Genomic DNA, 19259 nt, shown 5'->3' with positions numbered 1-19259 from the left:
GAGTGGTTTAAAAGCACAGTAATTCTTGAAGTGCTACTGACATATTTACTGCTATATGTGTTCTCGAAAGGGAATTGATGAAATGTAAAGGCTGTATGAGAAATATGGAGACATGGGTAATCTGCGAAGGACTGTTATATATTTCTGGAAATGTTACTTGAGGTACATGGGTTTTTAAACCTATTTTATGTTGCAACCACTTCTGTGATGTACAGATACTTCAGTTGTAAATTTCAAGGGATGAATAAGTATTTGAGAGAAAAAGATTGTAGTTGATTTGTTTGTAACACTTCACTTGGCTGTGCAGGTGCAATGCAGAGACTTTCATCATATATGTGGTGTGAATAAATATTTCTCTCTGTACATATGTATCAAATGGTAAGGGGAATTGGATTCACAGGTCTCTATACAGTGCTCACAGTGATTTTTTTTAATATATAACAATCATGGCTTAAAATTTTCTGCCTTCCTTCCTTCCGTCTGTCCGTCCATCCGTCCGTCCTAGCAAGGGATCTGCTGACTGAACTGTTAATGTGCTAACAAATTGGTATGCATGCACTATCAGCCCAGTTTCAACTGCCTTAATGGCATGGGCAATGGAACAAAACACATGAAAAAGTTTTATTAAATGTGGGGCTTTTAACTATTTCTGTTAAAATGTATTCTTGGGGTGGTGGTAGATACAGAAAATTGTGGATTTATGATTTTTTTTAAATTTGCCTCTGTTTGTAATTTTCTGCCTGCTTTAGAGCCAAATTCTTCATGCACATTGCATGAAGAATCCCACAGTGGGGCAATCAGGGGAGGAGCTGTGGAAGCTTCTCCTTATTAAGAAACGGGTTTGGAAATATTAAGGTGTTATATAACTGATTCTTTCAGTTACAATGAAGAGCAAATTAAAACCATTTACTTCCAACTAGAATAAGCTGCAGAACTTCCTGCTGGTGGTGATGCAGGAACATTTCATAGAGAATATTTTATTCCTCCTCTGGATTGATGTTGAGGGAAAGCCTGTGCTTGGGATTTTTCCTTTATATCATGTGCAGACTTATAACTCAGTTTCAAAAGCAATTAATATTTATGAGGTTGGGCTGAGAATAATACAACTGCAGTGAGACAGTGAAATGTCTCCCATTCACACACTGTTGTATGATGGTAAAAATACATATTTAAGTTTGAATTAATTAAATTGTATTTAATCCTTTCTCTGTGAGCTTGTAAACAGCACCTCATATCAATGCTGGTGTACATTGTTGGCAAGTGACATGTGCTGTCAGCATAATTTTTGACACATTTAATTTCTTGCATAGTGCTTATTGCTAATACAGAACTTTAAACTTCTTCTCATTGGTGTGCCAATTGCTAAAATCAGAAGGTTTTTCCAATATGTAATTTTTTGTGCTTTGTATGCAGAAACAATGGAATGCAAATAGTGTTTGTGTAGTGACTTCCCAAGGCAGCGTAATTAAAAATCACCCTTTGCAGTGCGTTTAATTGGCATTGATTTTAATCCTTCAGGTTAGCTTATTTTCAGTTTAAAGTGAAGAACCATCAAAAGACTGTGACTCTATAATTGGTGGCAAATACAATCAGGCTAAAAGTGCTCATCTTCTCAGCCTGCCTTCCTGAGCAGGATGATGGAAGATACGAGCAGCTTATTATTGGCAACCTGGTGCTCCAGTTGTCTTGGGGAAAATAAGTGGTTTGCTCTGAGTATGAACAAAACCTTAATGTGTTATTATTACTGTAGGTCGGGAGCTGAGCTGTAGACATTGAAATATTGCATTAATATTTGCTGTGCTTGGATTAGCTGAATTGGCAGTGCATTTAAGTAGGGACTTGGGCTTTCTTATTATTTACTTAATTATATTCGTAATTTACTGTGGCTGAGTACTCAGCATGATTTTTAATTGTCTGAGGGAGACTCTTAATTTTACAAATGAGGTTCAATAAATGTGTGTGATATTGCAGTCTTGGCTTTATAGGAAGAAGACTGAGTTTTCTGCTCATTGCTGAGCTTTATGGTATTCCCATTACTACTACACTAGTGTGGTTGTAATTAAATTTTTAGAAGTTCATTTGTGTGTAGTTACTAGGTAATCATAATTTCTGCAATTATTATTATTTTGCTATCATGTGAGTAGCAAACATATGAGGTTCCTAGGTTCCTGCCCAGTGTTTTAAAAGTAAAAATATTGTTGATGCTAATGGCTTAATATGCACTAAATCATCACCTGAAAGAGGCCTTTTCTGAACATCAGAGGTTTTCTGCCATTTGTCACCTCAGGTACTCACCTGAAAGGTTGCAATATATATAAAGCCCCTCTAAGCACACCTTTGTAATGGAACAAATTTAGGTTGTTAATGTAGGTCATTATCTTGATATTTTGTACAGAAAAATAGATATTCATCCACCTTCACTGTGAATTACTTTAATAAAATATAAGAAGAGATGAAGAAAATAGTGGAAAAAAAAACAAGCAAAAATTTCATCCATTTCCTTTACAGTATGTATTGTTAATTAAAAATTATGCATACGAGCAGAACCTCAGGAGTGTAAAGAAGCATCTTGTAGAAGAGAAATCAAATGGTTTAGTAAGCAATAAAACACTTGAAGACTTGCCCTTCATTTCCTCATTGAAATTTCATTTAATGGTAATGGTCACACTTTGATTTGGTGTTCTGCACAGGAATGGTACAGACGTGATGAGAGTCTGTTTCTCAGACTCACAGATTCATAGAATAATTTACCTAGTAAGGAATTATAGGCAGTTATCAAGTTGCAGAGGGTCTTGTTCAACTGAGTGTTCAGTATCTCTCATAATGGCTAAGCCACAGCTTCCCTAGGCACCTATTCTGGTTTATTCTTTGCTCCTGTTCTTTGCCACACTTTCTTTCAGGTTTCTTTTAAACACAATCTATCTAAAAACACCAAAAAATTTTTAAAATTACCATCAAGCTCAAAAGTATTTTTGTCCCATGACCTGTTTCATGCATTGGAGATCAAAAGAAAGAATATACTAACATGTCAAATGTATTCTCTTAGCCTCCTGATGTCTTGAACTTTGGGTCTTTCTGAGCTGCATGTTTCTAAACATTTCTGGTTACCTAAATTGAGGGAATTTAATTTTCCCAACTTTTCCTTCTATTGAAGTTATGATTTTAGCCCCATAACTTAGTGGCAGGAGTCCCACAGTACAAATGCACTTTGCAGAAAGGGCCACCCCTCATTGTTTATTTGTTCAACTTTCTTTCTTTTGATGCCTTGTGAAGGCTGACCTAGAGCAGAGGCTAGATGGAGTTAAAGGACAAAGTAGGTATTTATTAAAAGGTCTCAATGAATACACCTTGGGCAGCACAAGAGCCCAGCCAGGGCTACACCCAAGATGAACCCAAAATGGTCACAAAATGGACGACAGGTACTGAGATTTCTCACTTCTGTAAATTCTGGTCCATTAGCATCTTGGAGTTAATTGTCCAGTTACAGCTTTAGGTTATGAAGCACCATCCTTCTTGTTTTTCTCTCTTCAGTTCACATTTTTTATGTTCTTTGGCCTGAGATTGTCCTTGGTCCGCAGCTAGAGAAGGAACTGTTTTGTCCACCTACTCTGTGGAAAGAGCTTACTATCCCTTAATATGAAGCTCAGAACTACACACTAAAGCAGTACAGAATCTGAAAAATATAAAAGCTAAAATCTGAGGCAAAAAAAAAAAGCTAAAACCTTGTTATGATGTGATTCTTAATCAGTTTGATTTAATTTCCTATGGTTGTTTTCATAATCTTCCATGATTCAATTCTGTCTTTTTATGTAGTGTTACTCTATTCATTTGTACCTCATGCAGAAGTCATTCTGTGCGCTCCATCATCATCTTGCTTTTTTGTGAACTTCTTCTGGTTGTACCTCTCTGATTAAATCAAAAATAAGGAAAGTGGTCAGAAGAGACCACTAGCATGGTCTCTTCCATGCTAGAGAGAGAAGGCTAGCATGCATAGATATGCACAAATAAGAAAGATCAAAACAGATGAAGAATTACAGGAATTTTAAAACTATTAAGCCAGTGTTGATTTAGTTTGGGCTGTTGACGTGGATAGTGCCATCTGTTTGTACAGTATCTGAAGCACACTAGTCCATGGCCATCTCTGAAAACTCTGTCATACATAGTTAGATATTTGCAAAAAATTACTTTCAAATTTTCTATTTTTTACTCTTCAGGCAGTGTCTTACGGTGTGCTTAACACTTGCGTGTTGCAGGTGATACCTTTACATTCCTGCCTTCAGTGTTTCTGTTATCACTAAATATATCTGACAAGTTAAAATTTCTCATATCCAAGCAAATTCTGTCAGCTAAGAGAAACTCATCTGATCCCAGCTTCAGCAAGATTCTCAACCAAATCTTCAAGTATGGGAGTTTCAGTGGGTTCAGAGAAGTCATCACAACTCAAGGCTCCTCTTAAAGACATGGAGGATTTGTTCCTTTAGAGATTTATGTTTGTAAGCTCCCTAAAGAGATGTTATAAGAAAAAAACAATCCAGTTTACTTGCTACAATTAAATATATTCATTCAATTTTATACTCTCATGGAAAATCTGAAATAGTTATGATGTAGTCAATATTATAGGCATATTAAAGCCTTCCTGAAAAGAGATCCTGTCAACAGGAAATCTGTGCATTTCTGAAATAATTTAAAAGCAGTTTCTAGTTCTGTACCTCTTTCTTGATCCCACTGCCAATCTGATAGTTTTATAATCTCATTTTCCTACTTTGAAAATGCTGTTTTCTCCCACTTCTGACAAAAAAAGCCTGCACAACCAACCAAGAAAGACCAATTGTAGAGAAAGAACTGGAAATTTAGTTTTAGACTTAAGAAGAAATACACTAAAGATAGTTATGTACCTCAAGGGAGAGGCAGACCCTGAAAGCCAGCTCTACACAATGTGCTGTTGTTGGAGTACTAGTACTAAAAACACTAGAATGTTTCTATCCTGACAGTAATGTCATAGATTCTGAAGCAGTGTCAGAATTTAGTTTATCTTCAAAACAGGACTCATAATAAATATAAAGAAAGTAGCAAAGAGGAGGCTGCAGCTGTCATCTGTTTGACTGCTTTAGCGGTCAAGGAATTCCCAGGAATAATCACCTCTTGTGTACAGAGGCCATTCCTGTCCTCTTAGTGGTTACTTGAAAGAATTTCAATTCAAAGCTTGATGTTTTACTTAGATGTGCATCCTGCTTCCAAAGGAATTAATTTATGGAAGTTTTTTAGCCTGTGGGAAGTGGGACATCAGACTCTGATTGGGTAGGTCTCTTCTAGTTTTATAAGCATGAGTTTGTAATATTTTCAGGTTATTTTTGCTCTGAAAAATTTTACTTGCTTTTTCTGACAACTAGCCCCCAATAGTTAACTGTGGTGTGGAAAGGTATTTCTTTGAGCGTCAAGTGATTAAAATAACTTAAGAACCATCAAACAAGTTATTGTAGTGATAAATCTTCAGTATAGCCTAAGGCTAGTATCAAAGCACCCTTAGCTGTGAATTTATTTTCTTTTAATATGCTTTACAGTAAAATTTATATTTGAGATATTAACTGCGTTTACAAGACAAAATATTCACACTTTTTCTGGCTTGTACTTTCAAATTGTTCACATGAAAAAAGACAGAATAAAATAGGCTAGACCTTTAGGTGATAAGAAACAAAACTGAAATAGTGAGATGACTCATAGAGAACAAATATAGAACACAGAGGAAAACCATTTACTTATGTTTGTCTCAGTAAGTAGTACTGGAGAAATAAGAGGGAAAAAGGCATATATAATTTTCCTTACAAGAGAGAGAAAATGGATTATAAATAAGTATTTTCAGTTTATATAATTTTTTTAAAATCATATATTTTAATGTGTAGTGGCTTCCCATTGCAATTTTGTCCACTACCATCAAATGTTGGTATGGGAAGCACCGTGTATATAGCTGGGTGGTTCAGGTTTTCTCACCATTCTTCTCTGCTTTTCCAGACACAGGCAGCAGGATACCATGGTGTTTTAAGTAGAGTGAGAAAAGGTTGTGGAAGGAAGTGAGTGGGGGGAGAGGTGAGCTTGCAGAGATTTACTGAGGCAATCACATGTAACTAGTCTTGATATCTTCTGGTAAAAGAACCAAGAAACTCTTCATGCATTGTGCAGGAGAGTAGGAAGGTTGAGATGGCACCACAAATGCAGCATTATGCAATCAAAATATTCTTTTTTTGTTGAGAGAAGGAGTGTGTGGAACCATGTAAAAACTTTGCCGTGGAGCATTGTTATAAAACATCTCAACATTGCAGTGATTTTTAATGAATACATAGATCCTTGCCATGTTAATAATTTTATCTTGTTTCAGGCTAGTAGTTTTAACTCCTACACTTTGTGTTTCAGAACAGTCAAGCATCAAGTATTGGAACTGACATCTGAATTAAAGAGTGTGCAAAAAACCTCTTACCTCTTTAACTATTGAAACAACTAAAATGGAAAACTGACTAAAAGAGGTGAGTCCTTTCCTCTGATCATTCTCCTTGATCTCTCTCTGCTTTGCTTTTATTAATTTTCTCTAGATCTGCCTCCTGCAAAGGCAGGGAGCTAAATGACTGCAAACTTTCAACTGCTTTGATGGAAGTGAAGGTAGCTAGAAAATTACAGATATGATAACCCATCTTTGCATTTAGCTAGTTATGCTGGCTGAGGGCTCTGTATTGGGTGTCTTCAAATATTCTGGTGAATGATTTTCACAAGTCTGATATTAATGTAGAAATGTATATATACAATATAAACTTAATATAAACTTAAATGATGAGTAGAGCCCCATAGAGCTAGATACACCAGAGCTGTGGAGAGAGTGTAGAGAATATAAGAGGAAGGATTGATTTGGCCTAGAGGAATGTTAACAGAGGGGAGAGGAGCAGAGGGAAAAACGAAGTACAGAAGACAAGCATGGAAAGGGGTTGCATTATCTTGGAAGCAACATTGAAATGGCCTGTAAAAGCTCTGGTAGGGAAAGAACTTCCTTTTCCACAGTTTCCACAGATATTTTTACTTAGGGTTTTTGGTTTTTTCTGCTTGTTTTGGTTTTTTTGGTTTTTTTTACACTAAGAGAGACTTGATAGGACACACTGAAGATAAGCTGACCTCTAGCCTCTGGAACAGAAATGGAAGAGCAGTGAAATGTCTACATATAGTGAATTACTGGTAATTTCCAATGTTAATCATACTAAGAAAAATTGAAATCAGTTCCATATCCTGTTTCTTTATTACCACATGGCAGACTTAAACATACATGCACTAAAAACAAGGAGAGTTTTTGTTTTTTTTAAAATGGTGGTCATTCTGCCTATGATTTGATACTATTTTAAATGTAACTCTTAGAACTATATTTGACTCACTACAGTTCTGTGACATGCAATTTAATTGTAATGTTAAATTTATATGTTAATCATATAATTGGTTATGGGTATTTTAGTTTAGTTAAGTATGATGCTGTACTTCAATTTGTAAATTTCCCTGCATGGGGCATGAGTTTAAAAAACATTTTACATCTGCATGAAACATTTTACATCATAGGAATATTCTTTATTCTACTCCAGAGTGATCTTTTTTCATTGTTTTCTATATGTGCAAAAAATTTCAATGGATACTTCACTTAAAAAAAGTAATTTCTTACAATTAGAATGCTATCTAATCATCCAGCGGCTTTGTATTTTAGCAAATGCATTTTAAGAGGAGAAAGAAGCAAAGTGTTGAAACATTTCCATAGCCATAAAATGTATCCATCATGATTTACTATATGTGGGATATATATAGATATAGATAGACAGAGGTAGAGATATGATTCTGTATGTTATATATGTAGTATACATATGTATTTATACATTGCAAGTATGCTTTTCTAAGGTACATACACATTATAAAAAGTAGGACTTGAAACAAGTGTGTATCTTCTGACAATGTGAAATAGATCTGTTCAGCTAACTTTGCCTCAGTTCAGCCTCCTGAAGAACTCTGAAACTTTATTGAAAAGGTGACATAATGTTTGCAGTGGTGTGATTTTTCCCAAGCAAAAGTTGGATTTTTACCTTAGGAATTAGTTTTTCACAGTAATATATTTGCTTATCATTTACATATATTTATATGCATTTTCATACACACCAAAAAACCCCACCCTTTCCCCTCAGCTTCCGGTATCTTGGGTAAAAGAAAACATTATGTCATTGAAGAAGGTACTTTGATTACTGATACATTTATTAGAAGAACAGAGTCCACTTGTTTTCCTCAGGAATATATTGACAATATCATTTAAGAGTGACTCGATGGCCCTTGTGGGTCCCTTCCAACTCTGATTATTCTGTGATTCTGTGAATATAATGCTACTCTTTTTGTTGTGAATTTAGTTCAAGGGAAATACAGACAATTTAAAGATGCCATTAAATCAAGATATGTTTATCATCAGGGTGAAGATAACTAGGCTTTGAAAAAGTCAGATAAAGAGAATCAATATCAAATGTGTTAGGGATGTGGATGAAATTGAACTTTAATGAGACCAAACAAAAGGAATATAATTGATCTTCTACAGTGAGAATGTATTGAAGTAATTTAAACCTTGAGGTCCTCTTGTCTTAGTGAGAGACAGGATAGCGGATGTTTTGTATGATCTAATTATGCAGAAGTCTCAGGCTCTGCAAAATATTATTCCTTAGGGGGAAAGGGCACAAGACAAAGAGAACAAATTACCAGTTAAAAGATATGATGATCTTTGATGCAGTACAAGGGGAAGCATAAGGTATTCTACTAATAATCCTGATGTGAAAGTAACAGCTGTAATGAGAAAAATTAGAAAATTGCCTCAGGTAAAATACAGTGTGAAGGCAGAAAAGCTTGGATGAGGCAAAGGTACTGCAATCAAATATAAAGAAAAAAAACCCAAATTTCTAGTGCAAATTGAAAAAAAAAATTGATTATGGCTTGCTTGAGATATTTTGAAGAAAAATTTAGGCAGGACTTCTTACTACAGCTTAATAGTAGTTCCCTGATCAGTTATAGACAGCTTACAAATCAGAGAAAAGAAACTAAACTGACTGTCAGATAGAGAAATGATTTGTCTGTCTATTAGATAAAACAAGACATTTCAAATCAAAATTCAAATTTTATATATTCCTACTTCCTTTTCTACTTATGGGAAAACCAAACATCAAAATTATAGCTATGGACAACTCTTCTAAGCATTTTTACATCCAGAACAACTTGGAAGTCCAGGGAATATCCATAATGTTTTGGGATACTGAATATGACCTGGATACTGAAATCTCATGGAAAATTATTAGCTTTGAGTATGTTAGTGACAACAAAAATTTTGTAAGCCTGATAAACCATCATTGTAGGCATAATGGAAAATGGAGATACAGAACCATAGAATTACAGAATGGTTTTGGCTGAACAGGACCTTCAAGATCCTTAAGTTCTAGCACCTTTTATAAATCTGAAGAAAAGACCAAAAACTGCAGATAGAGAGGTGCTGGGATACAGAGTCAAATATTAAATCAAAAGCTTTATTGCTGTTATAAGTAAGGAAACAATCATTAACTACTAAAAACCATAGGGGCTTATCTTTGAGTAATAAAAAATTGTCATGAATTTGCTTATATAAGTAAAATATGTAAGTTAGAGGAAAAAAAAATAAAAGTCGATAGTTGATATAGCTATGGAAACAGACTTTTTTTCTGTGTCAGTATGAAAAAAATGTCCCTTCATCACAGCTAGCAGAAATAGAAGATAATTCCCCATAGCTATAATCAATTTTGTATGAAAATTTATTTCAGACATGGATCTTTCGTCTCCTGCTTTTTACAGTTGGTATCATCTAGATATTTATTGACTGAATTATAGACAATGGTGTGGTACTTCTTCCTGTGAAATCTAGACTAACCTTTCTTTTTAGTGAAGGATAGGCTATTGGTGCAGGAAATTGACCCAACTTGCCTGAAGACTATTTGCTACAGTTTACCTTTACTTCTGTAAAAATAGAGAAATTTTGTAACATTCATATCAGTTTTTTTTAACAGTCTTTAAAGCATTACTACATAACACTTGCAGGATTTAAAGAGAATAATAAATTTTTTTCCTCATTTATGCTTTAATACAAACAATGTCAAGATACTAAACAAAATATTTTTCTTTATTTGTAAATATTTTTTAATTTAAAATATTAATTTATCTATTTCAAAATATTTAAATAACAAAGTAAACAGGTTGATAAACTCAGATGAATAGTCTCAGGAAAAGAGAGATGAAGCAACTTCAAGACATCATTGCCCGATTCCCAGCCCACATCCCATTATCTTGATAAATATGACATTGTAGAAGATAGGTGAAGAATTGAGGCCAAATTCTTAAGCATCTTGGTCTTTTTTATTCATTCTACCTCTTCCTATTAATCCAATGGAATGCTAAGTGAGCCTTTAATTTTAAAATACCCACCCATCTGACTTTCTTCTTCTCGAGTGAAATCCCAGCCAAAATAGAGATGCATGTGAGAACATGACTGCTGAGTGACATCCCTGAGGCAAGGACAGGGTTAGAGATAGGTACCATTCTTGTAAGGTCTCTCAGAAGAGGTCATCCCTAGCTCAGGGAATACCAGAATTACTCAACCTTTTATGCTTTTTTATACTTTTCTTTAGGCATCTACTGCCACTGTGGTTTATGCCAGTGGCTCAATGAGCCCTTGAATTCACTCAGAATGGCTATTTTTGGACGTGCAACTACTGGAAGTGGATGCCTGTAAGAAGCTTTTATGGTTGGACAAAAAGTAATGACACCATTAACTCTGAGAAATGGAATAGTTCTTGTATTGCTGTCATTCTCTTCCAGTAAAAAATTTCAAGTTGAGCACAGTGGGAAGTCCAATTTACTCCCATGATATAAAATCATATTCCTGAAATAATTCACCACTTTTAGAAACAAACTAACATGTGGAACTGGCACTGGTTTTTAGGCTGATACAGGGAGAGATGCCTTTCTTTGGTTTACATTGCACATCATAAGCAAACACAGGCAAATTGATAAATATCTCACCATCTCCTGATGGCTTCATGGAATCAGGGACTGAACATTTATGCTCAGGAAAGGTTATAAGGAAGCACATCTGTCCTTATATGGTCTTCCATTGTATTTTTATATGATTATAAGAAAGACATCAAAAACATCATAAAAATATGATTTAGATAATCCTCTTAGTCAGGGTTGCAGGGATGGAACTGGCACTATGCAAAATCAAAAGATATATTTGTTCTTACTGGATAGTGGAAGTGTGGCCAAGGTACATTAGAAGCCTCTTCTGACTCATTGGGTAACACAAAATTATGGTCTCCTCAAAACTTTATTTTATATGAAACTCTGCCATATGGCTATTATTTTAAACTTTGTAGCAGTCTGTTTTATTTCTATTGTATAGTTTTTAGTTGCCTTTAATTTCCCTGCCTTTCCCTGCCAGCCCTTTTAGCTACAACCTGCACGCTGCAGACACAGTTTAAAATAGCTGTCTAATGATTTGGGGAAGGGACAGTATAGTGGTGGGTCACAGCTGGGCCATGGCAAAGAATTCTAGTATTCAGGGCTTGTATTCTTGAGAGAGACCACAGTCATTTTTGGATGCAGGGACTGTGTGCTCAAGACTGAAGGAAAAGAAACCAACATTTTAACAAAGTATCATTCATCAAGAATGAAACATATAAGCATGCCTATTATTGAAGCTTTCTGAATTGTCTTTGCTCTTAAAGCATTAATTTATCTGAGCACGTTGATGATGTTTAAGTAAGCTAGAAATTTCATCGTACTGTTGCTATTTTAGAAATGAGGAGAAGTATTTCAGTGTTGCAAAATCAGCACAAATACTTTGCACCTTATTTTTATAAGCCACCCAAGTTATTTGAACAACTAAAATTCCAATCTTGCAAATCCTGGAAATCAGGACAATTTCAAGGAGTGAAAGAAAATATAAAATCATCAAAAGTAAAGTATGGAAATAGCTCAGAAATTGGTGAAGTGATAAATACTGAGGAGGGTAAGTTGCTTAAAAATTTTGGGTGAATTTGTACATAAAGTATCATTTGGTATGTGTGTCCTGTACCTATATAAACAAATGTTTGGCTTTAGAATTAGGCAGTACAAGAATAAAGGAGCATAAAATGGGGATGTGATCCCATAAATCAAAATTCTGAAAAGGTGTTTGAGGGCATGGCACATTACCAACTGTAACAGGATTCTGCGGGTGGCAGGTTAGGGCACTACTCAGGTCTTATTTACTAATACATGAAGGCCACCTCTCTGTTCCAAACATGGCCACTCCAGGACATACTTGGTTAAAGTGTTCATACTTGAAGAAGTTGTTGAAAACTGGAGAGACTCTGAAAATTGGAGAGTCTCAAGTGAGACTAAAAATAATGGCTGATTTGATTCAGTATTGGGGGAGGGGGTGGAGTCAGAAAACTTTCCTCTCTGTGGAAGGCAACAAAATATTGACCTTCTGAGACTCACAAGTATGACAAAAAAGATCCAGTACATGGAAATTAAACCTCAAAATGGAAGCAAAGTGCATATTTTTAAACAGAAGTAAATACACATTGGAACAATTTACCAAGTACAGTTGTGGATTCTTGTAACTTAAAAGATTTCATTTGGAATTAAGTCTAGGATTGCTGAAGCAATTTAGGGAATTAGATGCTCAAACATCCTTGAAATGTACTCATTAAATTCTCCAAGATCTCTTGGGTTCCTCTAGAAATGCAGCAGAGCTAAAAGCAATGTGCTGCATCTGATTCAGAAGTGGGACTTGATGGAAGGCACTGTGAAGTAGTATCAGTTATTTTCTGTAATGTTACACAGCAGGTTAGACTGCACTGTCCCAGTGGCCTCTTTTATTTGCAGTCAGTGTGTTTGTTTATTTGTATGTAAGAACAGCAAAAAAAAAAGTGTTCTGATCTAATAGGAGCTACTTGGATTGCTGTTGAAGTACTTACATCCTATCTGTTTAATAAGATGTCTGTGATTCACTAGTGTGGCAGTGGAATGTTATTTCACCTCCTTCTGCTGCTTGTAGGGAAAAGATTGAAAGACCAGGCCCTTGTGCAGAGATGGCATGGACATGGCAGCTAAGAAGCTGCTCTGTGTCTGTTGGGCTTCCAGCATCTGATTTTATTGCCAGAGCAGAAATGGTCAGTCATGTTTCAGGACCTGCTCCATGATCTGAGTGTGTTGAACAGAGGAGATCCTGAAATATGACTAGGTAGACATATTAGCTGAGCATTTCTTGGTTTTCTATAGTATTGTCTATATAGAGAATTCACTTCAGACCTTTGTCTCTCACCAGGAAAACTTGGATCTTAGATGAGTGTGTCTGGTTTTACCTTTGTGAGAGTTACATTGAATTAGAGGCTGAATCAACATGTTAAGCACCCAGTCATGCACCAGTACAAGCAGTAATTTTGCTGTCACTGGGCACTGCAGTCCTGATTGTTGAAATGATCTATTTTCTTTCTTTATAATGCTTCACTTCTCAAGGTCTGCATTGCTGGAATATGTCTGTCCTTCAAACTGGATCTGTTATCAGTATAATTATTACTTGCAAGCCAGTTTTCTAGTATTACTTTTGAGATACATTATCTGAAATAGGATGGTTGCAGAGAGCAAAGTAAAGCTCGCTCATGAGTGAGGAAGATCACTGTATTCCTTGAATCAGAGCTGAATTCTATCCTGAGTTTTGTTTACTCACAAAGCTGAGTTTTATGAGACTCCAGAAATCTAAATTCCATCTGATAAATGCTATCTAAATACAGATTAGTAACCTAGAGTATTGAGGGGTTTTGAGACTTTTTCTTCTTTATTCTATTTTTTTAACAACATGAAACAATTAATGTAGAAAAATAAGTAGTCTGGTTATGCTTATTAACACTTAATGAATTTAAAACTTGAGTGTCCTTCTTAACTTTTTTTTTTAATTTACATTTTGTTGTATAAGAAAACATGCCTATGTCAGCCCAGTGTTACAAACTCAGAATATAAATGGATACAATTTGTATAACAGTGGATTGAGTTGAATATAAAATGCAAAGATAAATGTTTACGTGGTGGTTGATATTTCGTAGATATTTTGGAAATCTGTTTATCCAAGACATCAGTAAGACAACAGGGTTATAATACTGTTCAGGCTCTTATCAGTATATAAAATCTATTTGTCATCTTTATGAAATATATATTATTACCAGAATACAAATTATACAGATGAGATTGCTGCATTTCTCATCCTTATCATATAGATCTTCCATGTGATATATGAAGTCCAACATGGGGATAAAGCAGTGTGTACTTTAGACAAATTACTGATGGTAGCTGCTGTGTTTCTTCTTTGCACAACTTATCGAAGTTCAAAGTAAACAGCATTTATTGTGATATCCAATAAGAGAAGAAAAATTATAATTAAGCCAATTTTAAAATACATTACATTTTGAAGATCAAGATTCTAGGCAGGTACTTGAGGTGAAGGTGCCCAGTGTCCAAGAATTGGATTCTTTTTTGTTAGTGAGTGAGAAAATGAAATTCCAATGTTAGAAGATTGGGATTTTTAGCTTCTGTAAGTGAGCAAGTATAAATGTAGCCTAAGTGATCCAAAAAGTTACATATGTCCTTGTTAACATCAATAGCTTCATAATGCAGCTATTCAAATGATATACTCTAATTTGCTTCTCTGCCTCAGAGAAGTGTCATGCTTTCCTGTAAGGCTGTTATGATTTTAACTTCAGAGCACTGCATGAAAATGCCCTCTGGTCTGGAGGGCGCACTGCTTTCTGATGGGTAGACCTTGTTTTAAAGTTAGGTTTTTACCATCGTAAAAATTGAGTTACATTTTTTTGTGATAAACTAAGTTCACTTATTGATTTGGCCAAATGAGTTTGAGAAATGCTTGCACAGAATGTAATTGTTATATCCCCTTTCTTTACTTTACACGATATACGCATGTTTATGCATATATGTATAACTAGTTTCTCCAAACATTTTTTATATATAACAAATAAATGTAATTTTTTCTCTATCTATTAGATTTGAAAATGTATCTCGGAAAGTATGTTCAAGGAGATGAGGCAACATAGCTGTTCCAGGAGGTACAAAATGGACTGATTAGGTCAAAACATATTTTCTTTCATATACAATGTGGAATCTGTCCAAAAGGCAGAACTGAAGGCAGTCAGTATGACATCAAGAAAGATGTATCACCACTGGCTTGAAATGAGACTTGAATTAAGAGCTTCTTAGATATAAGATCAGAAGCAATTCCATATAAGAGGGATATCTAAGCAACTTTTAGGGGATGCAGGTATTTTAATTCACAGAAAATAAGCAGGATGTGATACTAAACCCAGCACTTCTGTGCAGATGCCATTGGAACAATGTAGAATCGTTCTTAGTGGAAATTTGTGACAAGGATGAACTTTGTCCTGCAGCAAAATTTCTGATCTGGCTTTGACTCTTTGATACTTGCTGACACCAGTCAGATTTCTTTCAGTGTCATGACAAGAGTTAGTGTCTTAGAGCAACAGTAAGCAAAGAAGCCTGTGCTGTGGGGAAAGCATGATGCTCCAGATGTAACAGGGCATGCATAGTTTCAGGAATAACCTTATTTGAGAGAGCATCTGGTTTAGGTTTAGAGAAATTAATACCTTGAGACTGTTGTAATAGAAAATTGACCTCTTGTCAAGATGTCAGTAGCCGGGGTATCTGAGAAAACAGAAGATAATTGCTGCATCCTGATAATTTTCTCTTACAAGAATTTATTCATCCTGAACTGCCTGACCACTGTAGCATTCAACAACATGGTGAGTTTTTTTTATTTTCAGTTACTGTTCTTTACTTCACATGATACTATGTAAGATTGTGTGCATGTAGTATGTCCTCTCTGTGTAATTGGTTAGATGCCAGGGGACAAGAAAAAATAAATAATACCAATAATTTTTAGCTCTTAAATTCTGAACTAAATGTTTCTTATGTTAAGTATGTGTCATTATATATACAGCTCTGTAAGGGTATTTTATATTGATTGCATTTACTTTCTTGGTGGTTTCTTTATATTTAAATAAATTGATCATAGGACCATAGCATTATTTAGGTTTCAAAAGATCATTGCGTCCAACTATTAACTGGCACTACCAAGTCTGCCTCTAAACCATGTCCCTGAGTGCTGCATCCACACATCTTTTAAAAACCTCCAGGACTGGGGACTCAACCACTCCTCCGGTAGCCTGTACTAATGCTTGACAATCCTTTCTGTGAAGAAATTTTTCCTGTTATCCAGTCTAAACTTCCCCTGGCACTTGAGGCAATTTTGTCTGGTCATGTTGCATGTAACATAGGAGAAGAAACTGAGTCTTACCTCATTACAACTTCCTTTCAGGTACTTAGAAAGAGCAAGGAGGTCTGCCCTCAACCTCCTTTTTTCCAGGCTAAATTCCTCCAGCTCCCTCAGCTGCTCCTCATAGGACTTGTTCTCCAGACCCTTCACAAGCTCCGTTGTCCTTCCCTGGACATGCTCCAGCACCTCAGTGTCCTTCTTGTAGTGAGAGGAACACAAGTGCTGAGTACAGGAGTATGATCCCCTCCCTAGCTCTGCTGGCCACACCATTTCTGATATAATCCAGGATTCTTGGCCACCTGGGGACACACTGACTCATGTTTGGCTGCTGTTGACAGTACCCTCAGGTCCTTTTCCAGCTTTCCAGCTGGCCTGCCCCAAGCCTGTAGCGTTGCATGGGATGGTTGTGACCCAACTGCTGGATCCAGCACTTGGCCTTGTTGAACCTCATCCAATTGGCCCCATCTATCCAGCCAGTCCAGATCCCTCTGCAGAGCTCTCCTGTCCTCCAGCAGATCAACTCTCTCACCTAACTTCTTGTCATCTCCAAACTGAGGGTGCACTCAGTCATCTTGTTCAGATCATTGATGAAGGTACTAAACAAGACTGGCTCCAACACAGAGCACTGGAGAACAACCTATTCTCTTCCTCCCAAAGCTCTGCCACTTAGGGCAGGAGTTCCTCCACCTGGGTGCATCTCCCACAGGGGTGCTGAGAGCAGGGCACAGCCCTGCAGCTGGCACTGGGATGGCAGCCTGGTCTCACCAGAGCTCCGTCTGGGCAGCTGCACTAGCCCTTCTTGTGTGCCCTTCCAGACTGATTACTTTCTGAAAACACATACCTGGCATAAATTGAATTATCTGGTTTCAGCTTAGATTAAGTACTTGATTTGTAATTAAAATCCACATGGTAAAAGAAATGGAGAATGACAAATGCAGTTTATTGAATCAACTGCTTTCCTGTTCTGCCCCCAGTGCAGTTCCATTTGATTTACTAATTATATGCAAACTATCATTATGCTGTGGTTCTTCATGACAATTTTGGTATTTCAGCAGAGATCCTTCTTGGTTAGAATGACTGAAATGGATTGTATCATTACAGTTACTGATAATTTGTATTGCTAGACAGTCTGTAAGACTGTTCATTTCACATGTTTGAGAAATAAAAACCTATTTATGTTCTGTGAGGAAATCTTGAATAAATTTAAAGCTTTGTTTTTTACCAGGATATGATATGGTATTATTTTTTAACTTTTCAAAATGCCTTTTGCTGAACCTCTAGAACTATGTGCAGAAGGAATAAAATTTTCTGACTTTGAAATATTACTAGTGTTGATTACCCTTCTAAATGCATAATATTATCTTATGGTCTTACTCATATCTACAACAGTACTAAAACAAGGGAAGATATATGAGGCATGAATGATGTGTTATCTTCTTACAGGGAAACAGAATGCTAATTTCTGGCATATTATTCAAACTTGAATTATTTACATGTCAAATACTATTCTGGCAAATCCTGATTAAACTTAGATGAATTCTCTTAATCTCTTCAACAGTTTGCCCTTCAGTAAAGATGGGACTTCCATATACAGGACTGAATAAACATTATTTAGATCCCTAAATATCTGTAGCTATATTGATATATTTATTTTTTAATCATAAAAAAGTCTTATTATAGCTAGGAAAACAAGGTATTATTTTGGTGCAGAACCTGTTTAATTGATTGATTACAAAAATTCAGCTGTAACACAATAAAAAATTGGATTCAGACAATCTTTGTAGTTCAGTGTTGCAAGTGTGAAACCTGCACTGTGCAAAATAAAAAGATAAGTTTACCCTTACAGAATGGTGGAAGTCTGACCAAGGTGTATTATTAATGTCTTTCAATTCACTGGTAAGTAATTACACAAAGTAGTTACAGTTCCAAGTGTAAGGAAGGATGTGAGCGTCCTAAAAGTGGACAGATCTCCAAAGGGGCATGTACTGTTCATGGGAATTTTAGAGGGACAAGAGGTGTCTCAGTAAGGCAGTTTTGTTGCAGGTGACAAGGCTTGAGTGATGAGTGTCTCTTTGTCCTAAGACTGGAGTATGCAGTGTTTGAAATACCTCTGGGAAATGGGAAAACTTACAGGCTACTAACAGCCTTTAATTGCTCACACAGATGTCATTAAATCCAGATGTTTGACAGGACTCAATTAATGCAGTGTTTCTGCTGTTGCTCATTTCCATTGGCATGCTTGTCTCTCATGCTGTACTGTGGACTCATGGTTGAGGAAGTCATTTATTTGATAAAACCAAAGAAAGCTTGCTCTACAGGGAGTGGGTTTCTCTGGGAAATCTATTGCTGAGCACCTGCCATCATCACTTAGCCCTCAAATAGATTGTGTCAATGCTAATGTTGCAATTTTTGATTTCAGGTGTGATAGCTAACCTTCTGCTTGGGGCATAATGTACAGGCTGGCAGAGATGTGTACTCACTAGGAAGGGTGTTAACTCAGAAATTATTATTCTTTGGATAGCCAAGGATTATCTAAGCTTGAATGAGTATTAAATTGGGATAGAATGCAATTGATAAATGTTATTGCTTGCTATAGCATATTGCTATTTATGTCACAATTTAAATTACATGCTACCAAGAAATTGTAGTGATGGCTGTATAATAACCACACCTATAAATACTTTTCTTCAATGTATATAATAATGTATTTTCCTATAAATTAGTTGCTTTTTTTTCTTAAAATGTGATGGCACTACCTATTGCAATCATTCTGAAATGACAATTTAATATCAGTCACAAGTTTATTTTCCTGCCTTATAGATGCTCTTTAATAACTTCC

At 35.8% G+C, this 19259-nt stretch overlaps 1 protein-coding gene across 7 annotated transcripts in view; it reads left to right on the top strand.

Annotated features, from left to right (window-relative positions):
• Positions 1-19259, top strand: part of DLGAP1 (DLG associated protein 1) — a 404716-nt gene that overhangs the window by 145320 nt on the left and 240137 nt on the right. For 5 of the 7 annotated variants that reach the window (XM_068191551.1, XM_068191506.1, XM_068191529.1 and 2 more), the window contains one exon: positions 6409-6518. The exons of 1 other annotated variant lie outside the window; for it this stretch is intronic. The gene's annotated coding sequence lies outside the window, so the exon portion shown is untranslated. The remainder of the gene's footprint in view (positions 1-6408; positions 6519-19259) is intronic. One more of the 7 variants, XM_068191537.1, reaches the window with a different exon arrangement.

This window comes from Anomalospiza imberbis, chromosome 1 (genome assembly GCF_031753505.1).
Source record: "Anomalospiza imberbis isolate Cuckoo-Finch-1a 21T00152 chromosome 1, ASM3175350v1, whole genome shotgun sequence".
NCBI lineage: Eukaryota > Metazoa > Chordata > Aves > Passeriformes > Viduidae > Anomalospiza > Anomalospiza imberbis.
Note: the sequence above shows the minus strand (reverse complement) of the source record. Positions and strands in the feature narration are given on the sequence as shown.